Below are 17,580 nucleotides of genomic sequence, written 5' to 3' on the forward strand. Positions count from 1 at the left end.
GTGTGAGGTAATGGATACACAGAAAGACAAGCATGTTATGTACTCATTTATAAGTGGATATTAACTGTAAATTAAAGGATAATCATGCAACAGTCCACAGACACAGAGAGGCTAAGTAAGCAACAAGGAAGGCTCAAGTCTGGACTCATGAGTCTCTCAGGGTAGGGAATAGAATAGATATTTTATTAGCCTGGGGATGGATGATGACTGGGACAGCAGGGATTATTTGGGGGAAGAAATGGAGGGAGAGAGTGCTGAGACAAATGACCAGAATTGTGAGACGTCTTGGGGATGCGATTGAAACCTGGTTCAATGGAAACTCCCAGGAATCTATGAGGGTGATATTAGAAAACACTACTAACAACAGGGGATAACAAGCTGGAAGGGCCATCTCCTGCAACTGGACAAGATTTACAGTGGAAGTATTCAGACACCAACTTAGTCACAACATCCTTCACCTGCAATTTTGTTTTTCCTGGCTACAATACTGCTGGGATAAAGATGGTGAGAAATTGTGGGAGGGACCAACAAGTGACAAGTCCAGATCAAGGCCCATGATCTGAGAGGAAGCATTCCCTTGATACTACCTTTTGAGACCCAGAGCCAGGATAGCCCAGAGACCTGGTATAAAAATCAAACACGATCATGAAAAAACAGGAAAAAAAAATAAAGAGAAGGTTTTCTGAAGATATTCTGCTATGGTCTTAGACAGGAGCCTAGCATAATCGTCATCAGGGAGATATCATCTAGTAACTCAAGAAAAAAGATAAAGAGACCCACAGCAAACACGAGGTGGGGGTATCTCAGAATCCTGCAGGAAAAAAAAAAAGGCAAAATGGAGCCAGAGAGAAATCCAAACAAGAAAATCCAAACAATAAATTTACCATGTCTCATACGATCAGTCTGACAGAGACTGAACCAACAGTCAGGGAACCTGCATGGTCTGACTCCTCTCCACATATGTGACAGATTTGTAGCTTGTTCTTCTTCAAGTTCTTCAGATTAAAAGCTAAAACAGGGGCTGTCTCTGATTCCTTAGCCTGATTTCTGGGACCCTTTTATCCCTACTGAATTGCCTCATCCAGCCATAGTATGAGCGGAGGTACACAGGTGCCTAGGTTTATTGATACTTACTATGCCACATTGGGTTGATATCCATGAGAATCCTACCCTTTTTGGAAAGGGAAAGTGGAGGAGTGTATGGAGTCGGGGTGCTGGAAAGGAGAATAGGATAAATTGTGATTGGGATGTAATATCTGAGAGAAGAATAAATTTAACAGAAAGATGGGATTTGTTGAATAAGAAAATTTTGCAGTAACATTGCTTGATCCTAACCTTTTTTTTTTTTTTTTTTTTTTTTTTGGTTTCAGAGATTTTAAGTACAACTTCTGTTTCACTAGTGGTTATAATTCTTTTTCTTATATCTTTTTCCTTGATCTTACTTCATCTTAGGAAAGTGATATATATCGAGAAATTACCCATTTGATTTAGATTCTCCAATTTGGTGGCTTATAAGTTTCAAAATATGTCTTTATGATGCTCTGGGTTTTTTCATGTTTTTATGTCCCAATTTTCACCTCTAATATTATTAATTTGAATATTCTCCTTAAGCCTTTTAGTTTATTTAGCTAAGTTTTTGGTAGTCTGACTGACTTTCTCAAAGGACTAATCCTTTGCTTCTTAGAGTTTTTGTACTTTGTTTGCTTTTGTTTTATTGACTTCAGTTGTGAGTTTGATTATTTATTGTTGTCTACTCATTTGGGGTATAGCTGCTCCTTTTTGTTCTAGAACTTTAAGTGTGCTTTAAGTTACTATTATAAGATCTCTCCTTTTCTTAATGTTATGCCTTAGAAGCCTTTTTGTTTTCTAAGAAGAAAAGAAAACAGTGGATCTAGATGGGAGGGGAGGTAAGGAGAAACTATGTAGAACACAGGTAGGGGAAAACATAATCGGGATATAGTATATACATTTTCAGAAAGAGAAACAACAGTTGAATATTAATTGAGGTGCTTCTGTTTTGTAATGCTGTAAAAATGGCAGTATTGGGAGTCATATGTGATCTTATAATGTTCTCCATTTTCAGCTTATGAAACCGCTACGTTTCACAATTCACAACAATATTTTGAAAAGAAAGACACACTTCTGTGCTTGAGTTTTACCTCACAAAGTGTTCAGCCTTAGGTGTAAAGTATTCTTACAATAATGCGATTGACTATTACTTTCATGGCCATAAAATACTCCTCTTGCTATCTTCCTTTATTCTTATAAAATTCCCTCCTATCTGACTTCGTTCTGGAATAAACTACATAAGATGTAAGTATCAAATACTCTTAAATTTTTATAAATTATGAGATCTGTACCTGAAAATTTATATTACATAATTTAAAAACAACATTTGTCTTTAAGAAGAAAAATACAAAAGCAAACTAGAAAAAATATTATGATATGAAATATATAGAGTTAGTTTTACTGTTTTGTGGTGTCCTGTAATTATGAAGGTATAATTTATATGGTTATTCTGAGGTGAGGAATGTTAGAAAATTCGAAAATTAAAGCCATTACACAGTAGACAAGTTTCAGTTTTCCTTATCCTTTTGACACAATTATTTCCAGATCTCAGTTGATCCGACATCTGTGTATTTCCTGCTGTACTGTTGAAACAAGCTTCCCCCATCACCTGCCTAATACACGCACATGCTTGCTTCCATGTGAGGAGACTGGAGGTCTTTTTCCTCACCCTCTACATTCTGCTTCTGTTGCTCTCATCGTCTTCTGGGTGCCAACTGGACAGAATGGTGGCTAATCAGTTTTAACTTGTTTTAATAGATGCCTACATAAATCCTAACTATCTTTATACCTAACTGTCCATTCATCTTTTTATATATGGGTCTATTTACACATATTAAGACAAGTTAAAATTGAGGAGGAGAACTTAGTGTCATATAAATATAGCACATGTGATATCTTAGTGTTATATGCTATGTGCTCTATGTGTCCAAGTTTATGTATTTAAAAGCATTTACAGTCCAATGTCCTCTTTTCCTCAATATCAAATTTTCTCTTGCAGGTTGAACATGCTGCCTCCAGTACTTGCTTAAGGATTTCATTGCTATTAGTTCTCAACTTGCTTTATTTTTCTTCCCATTATAAGCACAGAGTTGGAAAAATAAAGCATTATATCAAACAGTAACAACAATAACAAAGGAATTTAATTGCCTCTAGTTCCTACTTGGTTTCAACAAGGCCATTTTCTAATGCAATAAGGTTGTTTATCATTTTTAATGCTGATTTGAGGTTTGCAAATATAATAGAATTTATGCTTCTTCTGTAGTTGCAATAGAAAAATGAGGAATACACATTTACACAAAGAGGCAAGGGGGAGATATATAACAGGAAAAGTTTGTGCATATGTTAAAAATCAGAAGTATTCAAGTTTTTAAAAAGTCATTGTTGAAGAAGAGATAGCTGATTTACTTCATATCACGGTTTCCGTGGATCTGGGAAACATAAGGTTATGCTAAGACATGGATGCTACCTTCAATGTGTCAAGGAAATATTTTAACTTGCTTTTGTTACTATGAGCATAGCAATCTTTTTTAATAATGATATTAGAAACTAAAATATTTGTAGATATCATGACTTAAGCCACTGTAGACCTTGAATGTACTAAATAGACATTGTATAAGGAATTAAACAAGTGAAAGAATAAGGAATTTCTCATAGGATAATGAACTTTGAAATGTAGTTATGCATTAGCCACAGATAAACATTACGTGGAGATGGCAAACAAAGAAAATCATTTTTATAAATACTTCTTCTGGGAACTTGAAAGTTTGTTTAGTGAGCAAGCAGCTAAGTACCTGGGTTTAGAAATGCAGTATTTACCAAAAACCGGGTGCGATATAGTAGCAATAACATTATACCTAAAGCTCAATGGGAGGAGTTATATGGATCCTGAGGGATTTCTGATCAAGCAAGCTACTCAAAGGGTAAGATGCATATTTTGTGAGAGATTGTGTCCCTACCGCTGAGTTAGACCACAATAGAGAAAGACACCAAGCATTGGTCTGTGGACTTCTGACTGCCATATATACATTCACTGCCTCCCCCACAAATGCATACCAGCACACATGCAGAATGTTATCTATTTCAGGTTTTACTTATTTTATATTATGCTATTGAAAGAATAGACAATGAAAAAATAACAAAAAGAACACTTTCTTTATATATTTAAATTTTAAATGATGGTGTAGGAGTTGACCTTAAGTCCAAACACATGCTAGGGAAGCAGAACCCATGCCTTGTAAGAGTTCAAGGCAAAATCAATGACACCTGGCTCGATTAAGTACTACTTTTTAAATTTAAGTTATTTCTTAATTTTATTTTATATTCCATTTGCAATTCTCCTACCACTCCTCCTTCTGTCCCCCTTCCCCCATCCCACTCTCCATTTACTACTCTCAATGGGTAATGGCTCCCATGGGAAGTCAACAAAGTCTGGCACATTAAGTTGGAGCAGGACCAAGTCCCTATCCCCTGCATTAAGGCTGAATATGGCATCTCACCATAGGGATAGGTCTCCAATATGTTAGGTCATATACCAGGGATAGATCCTGGTCCTACTGCCTCACAGATAGGCCAAACTTCACCACATATGGAGGGCCTAGTTTGGTCTCTGGAGACTCCACAGCTAAACTTACCACAAGGACACTTGCTCAACAATGTACATATCAGGATTCCTCATAATAGCCAGAATCTGGAAGGAACCTAGATGCCTTTCAACTGAAGAAAGGATGAAAAAAAAAAAGTGGTCCATTCACACAATGGAATATTATTCAACTGAAAAAAAACAATGATATCATGAAAATTGCATGCAAATGGATGCTACTAGAAAAATCCATCCACAGAGGTAAAACAGACTCAGAAAGACAAAAACAGTGTGGACTCACTCATAAGTGAATATTAGATGTAAAACAAAGGACAACCAAACTAAAACAGACAGAGAAGTTAGGTAACAAGGAAAACACTAAGAGGCACACATGAATTGCCCAGGGTAGGGAAATTACATGACATCTCTTGAGTAAATTGTGGTCAAGGCAGAGCAGGTAATGGGAAGAGATGGGAGATGACAGTATGAGGGAAAAGGATGGTGGGTGGGGGAATGAATGGAGTGGGAGAGTAATGAAAGAGAGATCTTCATAAAGACAAACCTATTAAAGAGAAAACTGGTGCTAGGCGTATTCCTAAGACTCTAGCACAAGGACCCCAGCTAAGATTCCTAGAAATATTGAAGAGAGAGCCCAAACTAGTCTTCCCCTGTAATCAGATTGATGCACACCCCAGCTATCATCATAGAGCCTTCATCCAGCAACAGATGGAACCAGTTCTGGAGCCAAGCACCACTCAGACCTCCAGGGATCCAATCAAAGAGAGGGAGGTCAAGAAGGAGGGAGAACATGAGCAAGGAAATCAGGACCACGAGGCGTGCACCCACCCACTGTGACAGTGGAACTGATCTATTGGGAGCTCTCCAAGGCCAGCTGGGCTGGGACTGAATAAGCATGGGTTGAAACTGGACTCTCTGAACAAGGCGGACAATGAAGGCTGATGAGAAGCCAAGGACAATGGCACTAGGTTTCGATCCTAATACATGAACTGGCTTTGTGGGAGCGTAGCCTGTTTGGATGCTCACCTTCCTGGACCTAGATAGAAGTGGGAGGACCTTGGTCTTCCTGTAGAGCAGGGAATTTGGACTGCTCTTCAGTATCGAGAGGGAGGGGGAGTGGACTAGGGGGAGGAGAAGTGGAGTGGGGATAGTGGGAGGGGAGCGGGGGGAGGGGGCAATATGTGGGAGGAGGGGGAGGGAAATGGGAAACGGGGAGCAGTTGGAAATTTTAAGTAAAAAAGAATAAAAAAAAAAGAAAAAAAAAGAGAAAAAAAAAAGATTATAAGGAATGAATCTACAGAGACATCTGAACTAAGTTCATAGAAATTCAGGAATTAATAAATACTGACTTTATCTCATTTTATGAAGGAATATTTGCTAAATAGTAGGTCTTAGCTTGTTTCTCTGTGACAAATACCGTGATCACAAGCCACATTGGGAGGAAAAGATTTTTTCCATCTTATAGTTCATAGTCAATTGTGTAGGTCAGTGTGGACAGAAGCACAAAGAAGAATCCTGACAGAAGTAAGTGAAGCTGAAGGATATATATAATCTATATATATATATATATATATATAATATATATATATATATATATGAAAGAAAGAGAAAGAAAGAAAGAAAGAAAGAAAAGAAAGAAAAAAGAAAGGAAGGTAGGAAGGAAGGAAAGAAGGAAAGAAAGAAAGAAAGAAAGAAAGAAAGAAAGAAAGAAAGAAAGAAAGAAAGGAAGAAAGAGAAAGAAAGACAGACCTACACAATGACTGCTAAAGCAAATTTTCTCAGGGTATGAGTTCTAAAAGTCACACTTGACTAAATACGGTAATAAAATATGATTGCATTCATGTAATTACAAAGTTTCAACTCTTTGGCTTTCAGTAAATGTAAGTTAAGTGAACAGTTCTGAAATATATTTGATGTATTTGGGGTCAAAAGTAATACAAGTTCTACTGATTTATTTCAGATAGGTGGATAGAAGTCAAGACTGATGGAAAAGGGACATGTTATCACAAAATAGCAATACAAATAAAAAGCAGTTTGTGTACTCACATTTAAGGTCTGACTGTACATTCAGTTCACAAAATTTGACTTTGAAACAAAAATTCTGTGGTTGTCTTCCGTTCTTCTACAAAAATAATTTTCTTCCTTGTTGTCAGATTCCATAGTGAAGAGGGGAGTAGAGAAGTCACACATTTTTAAATGGAATGATTTACACCTAAACCATGTTGACATAATTTATCTTTAAATTCAAGCTCAAAATGCATAAAAATCAAGATGAGCTCTCCACACCAATGTCACACAATTTATTTCTGCTCAAATGTTTAAAAAATAAGTTAAGAATGTTAGGAAAGCAATGGCTAGTGAATTTAGCAAACTTATTCTTTCCTAAATCCAGAGTTCATGAATGTCAGCTGGATTTACTGCTTTTTCTGTTCTTTACAATTTGTTTAAAAGTCATATGACTAGAACAATGTTTCTCTTCACTTATGTCTGCTTACCAGTGCATCTCAAGGGAATGTGTACACAATGTTTTAACAAGCCCAGAACATTTATCATTTGTTTGCCCTATTTATGTCTCTTCTCCCTCTCACTGGTCCAGTGATAAATGAAAAATCCCCTTTCTGCTTTCATTTGCAATATTTAAATGATATGCAGGTATCATCACTACTTCAAGCCAAGCAGAATGGTAACTATCAATCTTCTGTTTAAATTTCATTTTTAACCTATTTTATGTGCTTGTGCACCATACTGTGTTTGTGGATGCCAGAAAACAATTTGAAGAGAATGAGCTTTTTCCTTCCATGTGAGTGAGTGCTGGAGATCAGGTTTGCTGGAAAGTGCTTTTACCCACTGAACCATATCATCAACTATTCATCTATTATGTAATAAATAATAAATGAGATAATGATAATAATTTTGAAAACATTCCTTAAAATATTTAATCATTTCTTTTCCTGTTGACTTTTTCATGTGTTTGAATAGAGTGTATTGGATAGCATATTACAGCTATTCCTGAATATGAAATTAGAAACTGAGTGATTTATGATGTTGATATGAAATTTACCTAATTTTTCTTATTTATGAGCATATTTAAGAACCTTTTGCTTGTGTGTATACATATAAGCACTTTCTTACTTTAGAAGTTTGATGAATAGCTAATGTTTCTTTAGATCATTTTGTTTAGACATTAATGTATTTTCACAAACAGTAGAAGTTGAGACATTTTTCAATTTAAATTAAAATAATTTAAAAACAAAAGATCTATGTTGTTATATCATTATGAATATGAAAATACACTCCAGTTTCTCAGTACGAAGTTTCATAGCAATATAAAGAATGCATAGAGGTTATCAGTGTGGATCAAAGGCCCCTGTTATCCAGTCTATAAGAACTAAAACTTGTTCATGTTCTAGCGTAATAGCAAAGTATGAAACAAAACATTGTTTTAAAAGGTTATTAACTGTTCCTGCTCATTAGAATTATACATAAATGTGAGGCTAAATTTGCTTTATGTATTTGGACAAAAATAGTAGTGCATCATATTTAATATGAAGAAAATAAATCTAGTATTTTAATGGCATATAGAGGGTTTTTTTAAGTGTGTTTTTTCCCCTGGAAGATGATCCCATGTATATGTAAATAAGGGACTTTACAGAAAGAGTTAGCTGAGGTGGCAAGACACGCTGTAGATGTGGGCAGCAATAGTCATGTGATATTTGACAAAAAAATAAAAGGAAAGAAGAATTGAGTTATGCATTTATCCCCTTGGCTTACTGACTGTGGATTTAATTGACCTGACACCCAAACCTCCAAATGCCTTGACATCCACACCATGGCATCTGCACCACAGCTCAAACTCTGAGCTATATTAGCCTGCCTGTCTGGAAGAGTCTCTTATAAAGTTTTTTGTTAAAGAATAAAAATAAAACCAAAACAAACACTATAAAACAAAATACCCTTTCACATTTATTTCAGAAAATGGTGATTTTCATAAATATGAGAAAATTATTGATATTTATGATATTATTATTATTAGGAAGTCTTTAAATTTTTCACGTCATGTTAACTGTTGAAAAATATGAGCCAAGGCCTATAAAATTTTCATAGGTATGAAGAAGATATATTGGGAACTTATACTGCACAAAAATATTATACTGAAAGAGGAGAAATTTGATGATTTAATGATAAGTAAGGAAAAATTAAGCCTGATATATGCTGAGAAAGATTATGAATATGCATTCATGTCTTTTATACCATTATCACAACTTGAATTAGAAAACTAAATTCTTATTTTGGAAGTATATATTGGCCTATAAATTATTTACTGCTTATACTACACAAAACTATTCTAAGTCAGCAAAGTATATTCTAAAAGTTGCATAGATGGATGAGTTGGTGATTATAACTAGTTTAGAAATTTCCTTCTCAAATGCTGAGCTCTGATTTTGCCTTGTATGTGGCAGGCTGTGCTCATCCTAGTGTTTTTAGATACAGAAGTGGATATTGTTTTATATATTTGTTTATTAAATGACCATGAGAGATACTGCTATACTACCAAATATTTGGGTCCTTGTCAAAACATTGTATATCAGAAAAAGAAGTAAAATAAATGCTTAGAGCTAAAAGTTTACTAAAATTCCACACGGGAACTGACATAAGTAATGCTATGTTTGAATGAAGAGAATATGAAAACACTTTGTTCAAGTGCATAAAAGCATAGCATGGAGCTATTTTTGAATAACTGTTCCGTTTGCCTTTAAATTTATTTATTTTTTATTTAAAACAGATTTTTTATGTGATGTATTTAGATTAGTGTTTCTACTCCTTCAGCTTCTCCAAGATTCTCCATAATTCTCCTATCAACCTTCACCTGTCTCTCTTTAGAAAAAAAAAAAAACAGACATCAAAAGAATAACTTAAAAAAATAATAACGGAAACAAACAAATCAGGATAGCAAAAAGCAAACAAATGCAGAGAGACTGGCAGCGTGCAAAGGACCTTTACAGGTCTGGGAAAGATGGGTTCTAAATGCTGAGAAGGGTAGAGAGAAGCTCATGCACCTAACCCATAAGCGATCTCCAGCTGATAATCTTTCACATATGGAATGTGAGTTTTCCCCAAAGAACTCTCCTGGAGATACAAAGCAGTCTTAGGGGGAGGCCCCACGCTGAGCCAAGGGAAAAAGAACTCAAAGACTTCTTTGGATGTTCTTTATCTTATAGAATTGAGTCAGGATAAATAATAAGACAACTTATTTATTTATTCTTTATTCATAACTTTTAGTTTATTCTTTCATTTTTTGCTTATTTCCTCTTTATTTTAGTTTGTATTTTATACAAGTCCTTTGTGTATATTTTATGCCTTCCAGGATTTTGCTTTATGGGATTTCTGTGTGTACTATGTATAGCTTGATGTCTATATGTGGTAATTCTGTTGTGTATAAAGGACCTTGTTTCCTTATTGTCTTCGACTCCCTTTGGATTTTATAATTTTTCTTTTTCTATTTTTTATTACTTTATAAATAATACCATTCAAAATTTCTACTTCCTCCCCTCCTCCCTCTTCCCTTCTGCTCACCCACTCACTCTCCCCCTCCCTCTCCAGTCCTAAGAGAGGGCAGGATACCCTGCCCTGTGGGAAGTCCAAGGCCCTTTTTGCTCCATCCAGGTTTAGGAAGGTGTGCATCCAAATAGAACAGGATTCCAAAGAGCCAGTAAGCCGGGCGGTGGTGGCACATGCCTTTAATCCCAGCACTCGGGAGGCAGAGGCAGGCGGATCTCTGTGAGTTCGAGACCAGCCTGGCCTACAAGAGCTAGTTCCAGGACAGGCTCCAAAACCTGTCTCAAAAAAAAAAAAAAAAAAAAAAAAAAAAATACAAAGAGCCAGTAAATGCAGTAGAGACAAATCCCAATGACATTATCATTGGCTTCTCAGTCTGCATCAATTGTCAGCCACATTCAGAGGGTCCAGTTTGATCCCATGCTCATTCAGTCCCAGTCCAGCTGGATTTGGTGAGCTACCATTAGCCCAGACAAACCGTCTCAGTGGGTGAATGAACCCCTCGTGGTCCTAACTTCCTTGTTCATCTTCTCCCCCCTCTGCTCTTCAGCTGGACCTTGGGAGCTCAGTCCAGTGCTCCAATGTGAGTCTTTTTGTCTCTATCTCCATCTGTTGCCGGACAAATGTTCTATGGTGATACTCAAGATAGTCATCAGTCTGACTACGGGACAAGGCCAGTTCAGGCACCCTCTCCTCCACTGTCTGGGATCCTAGCTGGGGACATCCTTGTGGACACCTGGGAACCCCTCTAGATTCAATCTTCTTGCCAACTCCACAATGCCTTCCTTAATTAAGATATCTTTTTCCCTGCTCCCATATCTGTCCTTCTTCCATCTCAAACATCCCACTTTCCCAAGCTCTTCCCAGCCCTCCCCTTCTCCCTTCTCTTCCCCCCACCGCAACCCCATCCCCATGCTCCCAATTTTTGCCCGGCGATCTTGCCTACTTCCAATATCCAGGAGTGTTTTCTTCTCTTCAAAGAGCATTAACTAAATTAATCATTCCTACCCTCAGTAAAATGGGATAAGGATGTCTTTCAGCTAATAGATTCCGTATTCATCTATAAATTCTACTTCTCCACTCAGGTTCAAGAAGCAATTTACTTTTTGCCAATGCTTCTTTGAGAACTTATATTAACAGAAAATGTCCCAGAGTCTTGTCTTCAGACAAATCTGATGGACCATATTCCCGAATGTCATCTTTGTTCTCCAAAGACATTAGCTTGTGTCTAGTTGACAAATTCTTACTAACATATTGCTTGTACTATAAGTAAATTCGATTCTCTTGGCTGTATAAGCTATCTTCAGAGTAAGGAAATGCTGTTCATAAATCTTTAGTGTTATTCTGATAAGGTGTGGCTGATAGAGGGATTATAAATTCTTCAAATTGTTTCGGGATCCTAAACCCCTAAACTTTCTATTTGACAGTTTTCTCCTTATTCTGAAACAGAATAACTCTGAAAAGCAAAAGTGGTATAACTCCTCCTCTGATGGAACAAACCAACAAGTGTCCATCAACCAGGTAGCTAAGACTCTGAATGAACTCTAGCAGAGTAGAGTAAAACAACGTTTCCTCAATGATTATTCTGTCAAGAAGAATAAAACATTCAAAAATATTAAAAACTGCTTTCATTTAAAGAGACATAAAAGAATTTATTGCCATGTAGCCAATAAAAGATCTCAGCATATCAAGCAGAAGCTTTCTGCTAATAGTCTCCTACGATCTCTTTTTTCCGAGATTTTTACAGAGTCTAGAGAAATTTAACTCTGGCTTAAATTTTATTTATTTTGAAAAATTAGATTTTCTTCATTTTTGTTTCTTGGAACTTACCTTTTTTTGACAATCTAAAAGCATCTGTACACTATCCACTTTCTTTCCCCTTTTTACATTAATATGAATATTAAATGCAGACGTCTAATATTTCTGCCAACTAATCTAGAAAAAGACTGTTTGGTGTTATCATTTCACTTAGATAGGTTCTTTTAAAACTCCATTTTGCCATAATACATTGTAACTATACACAGCAACTTTTATAATAAAAAACAAATTTTTACTACCCAATTCACAGTTTCCTACCATTACAGGCTGATGATTTAAAAAGACTTTTTAGCCATTTGTAGATTTGTTTTTCTTATTTAAATTAGTTTTAAGATAAATATCGTCCTTCTGCATTCCTTGCATCTCTGATTTTATTTATTTATTTATTTTTTATTGAAAAAAAATTTTCCCACTTCCTCCTCGCCTCCCATTTCCCTCCCCGTCCTCCCGCCCCCTCCCCCTCCCCCCACTCCTCTTCTCCTCCCTCTCCAGTCCCAAGAGCAGTCAGGGTTCCCTGCCCTGTGGAAAGTCCAAGGTCCTCCCACCTCCATCCAGGTCTAGGAAGGTGACCATCCAAACTGTCTAGACTCCCACAAAGCCAGAACATGAAGTAGGATCAAAACCCCGTGCCATTCTCCTTGGCCTCTGGTCAGCTCTCATTGTCCGCCATGTTCAGAGAGTCCGGTTTTATCCCATGATTTTTCAGTCGCAGTCCAGCTGGCCTTGGTGAGCTCCCAATAGATCAGTTCCACTGTCACAGTGTGTGGGTGCACCCCTCGTGGTCCTGACTTCCTTGTTCATGTTCTCTCTCCTTCTGCTCCTCATTAGAACCTTGGGAGCTCAGTCTGGTGCTCCAGTGTGGGTCTCTGTAAATCAGAATAAGACATAATGTTGTTATTTTAGCATTTATTTTTCAAGTATTTTAGAATAAGTTTTGGAGACCTTTCATTTAATTTTCATGAATTCAATCTTTTCATTCCAGTTTTACTAGCAAGTTCTGTCTAACATTGAGTTCATTTTGTTCTGAACTACTCTGAAGGCATAGTTCTTCGGTATGTATTCAAGGTCACTGTTTAAATGAAATTTCTGCACTCTTGCTGGAGTAGCATTGAATGCTTCCCAACTGCATGTGGGTTCTAAGAATAACTAAAGCTCTTGCTCTCAAGCAGTTTTACTTTGCAAGGCCTATTCAATTTTATTATAGTCATGTTTAGCTTAGTATTCAGTCAAACATTTCAGTGCTTTCCTCTTATATATTTTTGGAACTCTTTTTTGAGATTATTTTCTGCTTTCTTTTGATTCTTGTCTTCACATATTTCAATTATCTTGGTCTTTCTTATTCTTATCTTTGTCTTCTATTCAGCAAAACAATTGTGTATTTCCTGAGATCCAAATGCTAAGCTGCACTATAGAAATTGGTTTCCAATTAAAATAATACTGCAGGCTTAGGCATTTCAAACTGTTCTCCCTATTTATTTAGTTCCCTTGAAAAATCAGAATCCTATGTTGCTATTCTCTATCAGAATGAGATTCTTCATATATTTCATCAGTATTCTCATGTGACATTTTGTTATACAGGGAAAGATACAACCCAGTTGAGAAAGGATTATAGGTGGAATTTTATCCAGTTTTCTTTTTTTATGAAATCCTTAAATCAAATATTCTATTATTATATGATATTTTGGTCTGATTTTTGTGTGTGTGTGTGAAAGTAGAGTCTTAGATTATAGCACAAGCTTTCCAGAAATTACCCCTTTTCCTCAGCTCCAGAATGCAGGATTGCTGACTAGAGGTCCTATATCAGATTGCTGCCTTTTTGTAAAGAAAGCATACATATAAATGGCTTCAATGTTATTGAATTACGTATGGACTCATAATGGTCTCAATTTTAAGTTATATTATGGTGTATTTCAATCTGCTTTTGTTCTGGAGTTACAGTAGTGTGATGGCTATTATTGGTTGTCAACTTGACTACATCTGGCATTAACTATAAACCAAGTATGTCAAATTCAAGAATTTTTTGGTGTTCTCAAACTTTTCTTAGACAATTTCTAATCTTTTGTCTAATTATTAACATCTTGTAGTGAATTAAAGTATTAACAGGTCAATATTATAACACAGTTTAACAGGCCAATACCATAACACAAATTGTCAAGTCACACATATTTGATAAGACAGATTTAGATTTTTATACAGCTGAATAGTGTTAAAAGCCACTCTAGATCAATTCAAAAGTGGCATTACCAAACATGGTGATCCTCCACTCCTTTATTTAGGAGATTCTATCTCCATAGAAGTATGCATAGCACGAAGCATTGTCTGCTTGCTTGCCATTAGCAAACTGATGACCTCTCTTGATAGAAACTTGGCTCAGAGAAATAGAGCCTGTAGGTACTTTCTCCCTTGACCTTTTGATTACAGAGTTTGGCAGTAAGACAACGGTTTGATCTTTTCTCCCCAGGTGCCTAAAACATGGGCATATATATTTGGAATTACCAAAGACAGATAATTCTGGGACATGGGAAAATGTTCACCTAAGGTAGACCCAATCATCTGCCCTGTTGCAGAAATTTTTATTAAAATTAATAAAAATGGAGGAATTGTGGAGACCCAAAAATGTGAGCCTATTTCTACCTTGACCAAAAGTCAGAGAGTTAAAATTTATCTCTTTTACTTCACAGTTATTGTGTTTTTACCTCAAACAAAGGTCCCACCTAGATTTAGGTTAGAGAGTTCTGCTCTCTCAAGATTATTGTCGACAGGTGTGGCTAATATCCAGATCTTGAATTTAAGAATAGGGAAGAGGTGTGTTTTTACCTTAAATAAAAGTTTAAAGATTCAACTAAAGTTCCAGTCCTTTTAAGGGGATAACATTGGATTCCTCCCAGAGAGTGGTTTCACTACAGAATGTTTTGGTCTATGGTATGAGCATTTTTAATTTTAGCAGCAGAATATTTAACTATGAATGTAGCCTGTGACCTTCATCTGGTCTGTTCATGGCCTTGTATCATGTTAATGGAGCCTTTAAATTTTACTCCTGCCTCTTGGTGTTGGGGTATTTTAAGAATTTGGAAATTAAATGTAGGCTATTTCAGTATTCACTGGAAATCTCTCCTGGCAGTTAAAAAAAAAATATATTCAAAAAGGTGTGGGGAAAATCTGTAATTTGGAATGCAGATGTATGTGAGGACCCCTTTGAGAACTTTGAACCCTCAGATTGTCAAGGGCTTATCTCACCATATGAAGTGGTCTCTCTACCTTCAGTAGAAGATGCACTCCCATGCCAAAACCTTGAAATATTGTATGAAATATTTTATTTTTCATATTGGAAAATGGGATATTCATTCTTTATTGTCTGCTAAACAAGCAGCGACATTCTCTGAAGGATACTCAGGCAAGAATACCACTCATGGTTTATCTAAGAGTTGTCTCTAGAAATACAGCCAGGCAAAACAAGTTCTTAGAGTAGAAATAGAAAGCATAATCTATGAGGAAGTACACTATACTACTAAATAGCTTAATGATTTTGCTAATTCATTCAGGCATATGTCTGGGAAATATGTGTAGGAATGAATTGCAAAGTTGTGGGGTAATATTGGAAGGAACACAAAACTGGATCAAGTGGAGAAATTGATATGAGGCACCTGAGTGGAGATTCTAGAATATGTTAAAAACAGTGTCAAATTTTGTTTTAATCATTGGGTGAAACATTTGCTAAAGGATGGTCTACTTAAAAGGAGTCGGATTTGCCTTATGTACATTAGTTTAATATTGGTGAAGGGATTGATTGTAAGGCTCGGGGTGATTGTAATGTAAGAGTGCATTATGCTTTATAAAACCTAATCCTTCACAACTGGAAGGTCCAAGAGACATGCTCTTCATGAATCTTCTATAACACAATATTGGTAGAGGAATATCAGCACATTTAAAGAGCTTTGTTGTTTTCCTTTCCCTTGTGCCAGAGCTTATAGGCTTGGAGACATTACTGCTTGGGTCAATTCAGTAAATGCATTTTATTGTTCCCCAGAGTACAAGAGGTCAAGAGAAAACACTGAATTGCCAAAAAGAAAGGTGACTCTAGTTATTGTATAGACAGCATAGGCAAAGCAATATCCATAATGGCTTGACTGATAATTGGCAGGATATTCAAAGTGATTTTTATGGTAGTATGACACTGTTAGACCTTTGGTACTTTCTAATCAGTCATGGTGTTTCCAGACATGAACTATGTAAGAATTATACATTTTTTTGATCTGTATAAATAGAAACATTCTCAAACTAATGGGGGAAAAAAGCTATATTGGCTCTTAACAAAGGTTGTGAAGTAATATCTAGTCTTGACCCAGTTTGCAAAGCAAAAAACTTGAAGGTATGGATGTTCAGGTTCCCCTGAAAAAGGACCTTGAGTTTTTCCATTAGTCTTTCTCCAGTTCTTTATTCAGAGAGACCTACTACATTTTACAGGGTAGTTGTCCACTAGGTAAAAGAAAACAATCAGAATTTGCAGGGCTTCTTCAATACTGGCTCTGAATTGACATTGATTACACTCAATCCCAAGAAACATGGTGGTCTTCAAGTTAAAGTTGGGGCCTATTGATATCTGGTGAAAAATGGAGTTTTGGTTAAAGCCTTACTCACATTTGGTCCAATGGGACTCCAAATTCAGCTTGTGGTTAATTCCCCAGTCCTGAAATGTGTAATTGGGATAGATATAACTGGAAGTTTCATCATTCACACATTGATTCCCTATCATTTGGAATGAGGTCTATAATGGTTTGAAAATCTAAATGGAAGCCAGATTCCCTCTGCTGAGGAAAATGGTACATCAGTAACAATATCACATCAGTGGATGAATTGCAAAAATGAGTGTCTGCATCATAGACTTGCAAGACAAATGGGTGGTGGTGGTTCCTACAACTTCTCCATTTAACTACACTAGCTGGCAAGTGCAAAAGACAGATAGGTCATGGACAATGACAATTGAATACCGAAAATTCATCTAAGTACCAACTACAATTGTAGCTGTTGTGTCCTTTCTTGTGCAGATTAACACATTCTTTGGTAAATGTCATGTAGCTGTTGATCTAGATAATAACATTTAACTGGCACTTGCCTATAAAGACCATTAAAAGCAGTTTCCTTTCATTTGTCATGGCTAGCAGTATACCTTTAAAGCTTCACGTAAGGAGATATCATTGTGTGTTAAGATGAAAAGGCATGGACTTGTGATGGTTTTCCATGGCTGTCAACCTGACTATCTCTTGAATTAACAATAGCCCAAGGATCTGAGCATATCTATGATGTACTTTTTAGGTCCTTTGTATGGGGAATATTCCTCTCTAATCTGGATCTTTTTATCTAGATATCTTAATGGGTAAAGATCTGCTTTCATTCTGGGTCACACCTGGTGGCAGCCTAAATAGAGGATGGCAGAAGAAAGCTCTTGGCTCTTTGCTGTTTGCCCTTACTCTTGTTGGCCAGTGCATTCTTTTACTAATATTAGAGCATAATTCTTTAGAATTCTGACACATATGAAGACC

Source organism: Chionomys nivalis, chromosome 12 (genome assembly GCF_950005125.1).
Source record: "Chionomys nivalis chromosome 12, mChiNiv1.1, whole genome shotgun sequence".
NCBI classification, from domain to species: domain Eukaryota; kingdom Metazoa; phylum Chordata; class Mammalia; order Rodentia; family Cricetidae; genus Chionomys; species Chionomys nivalis.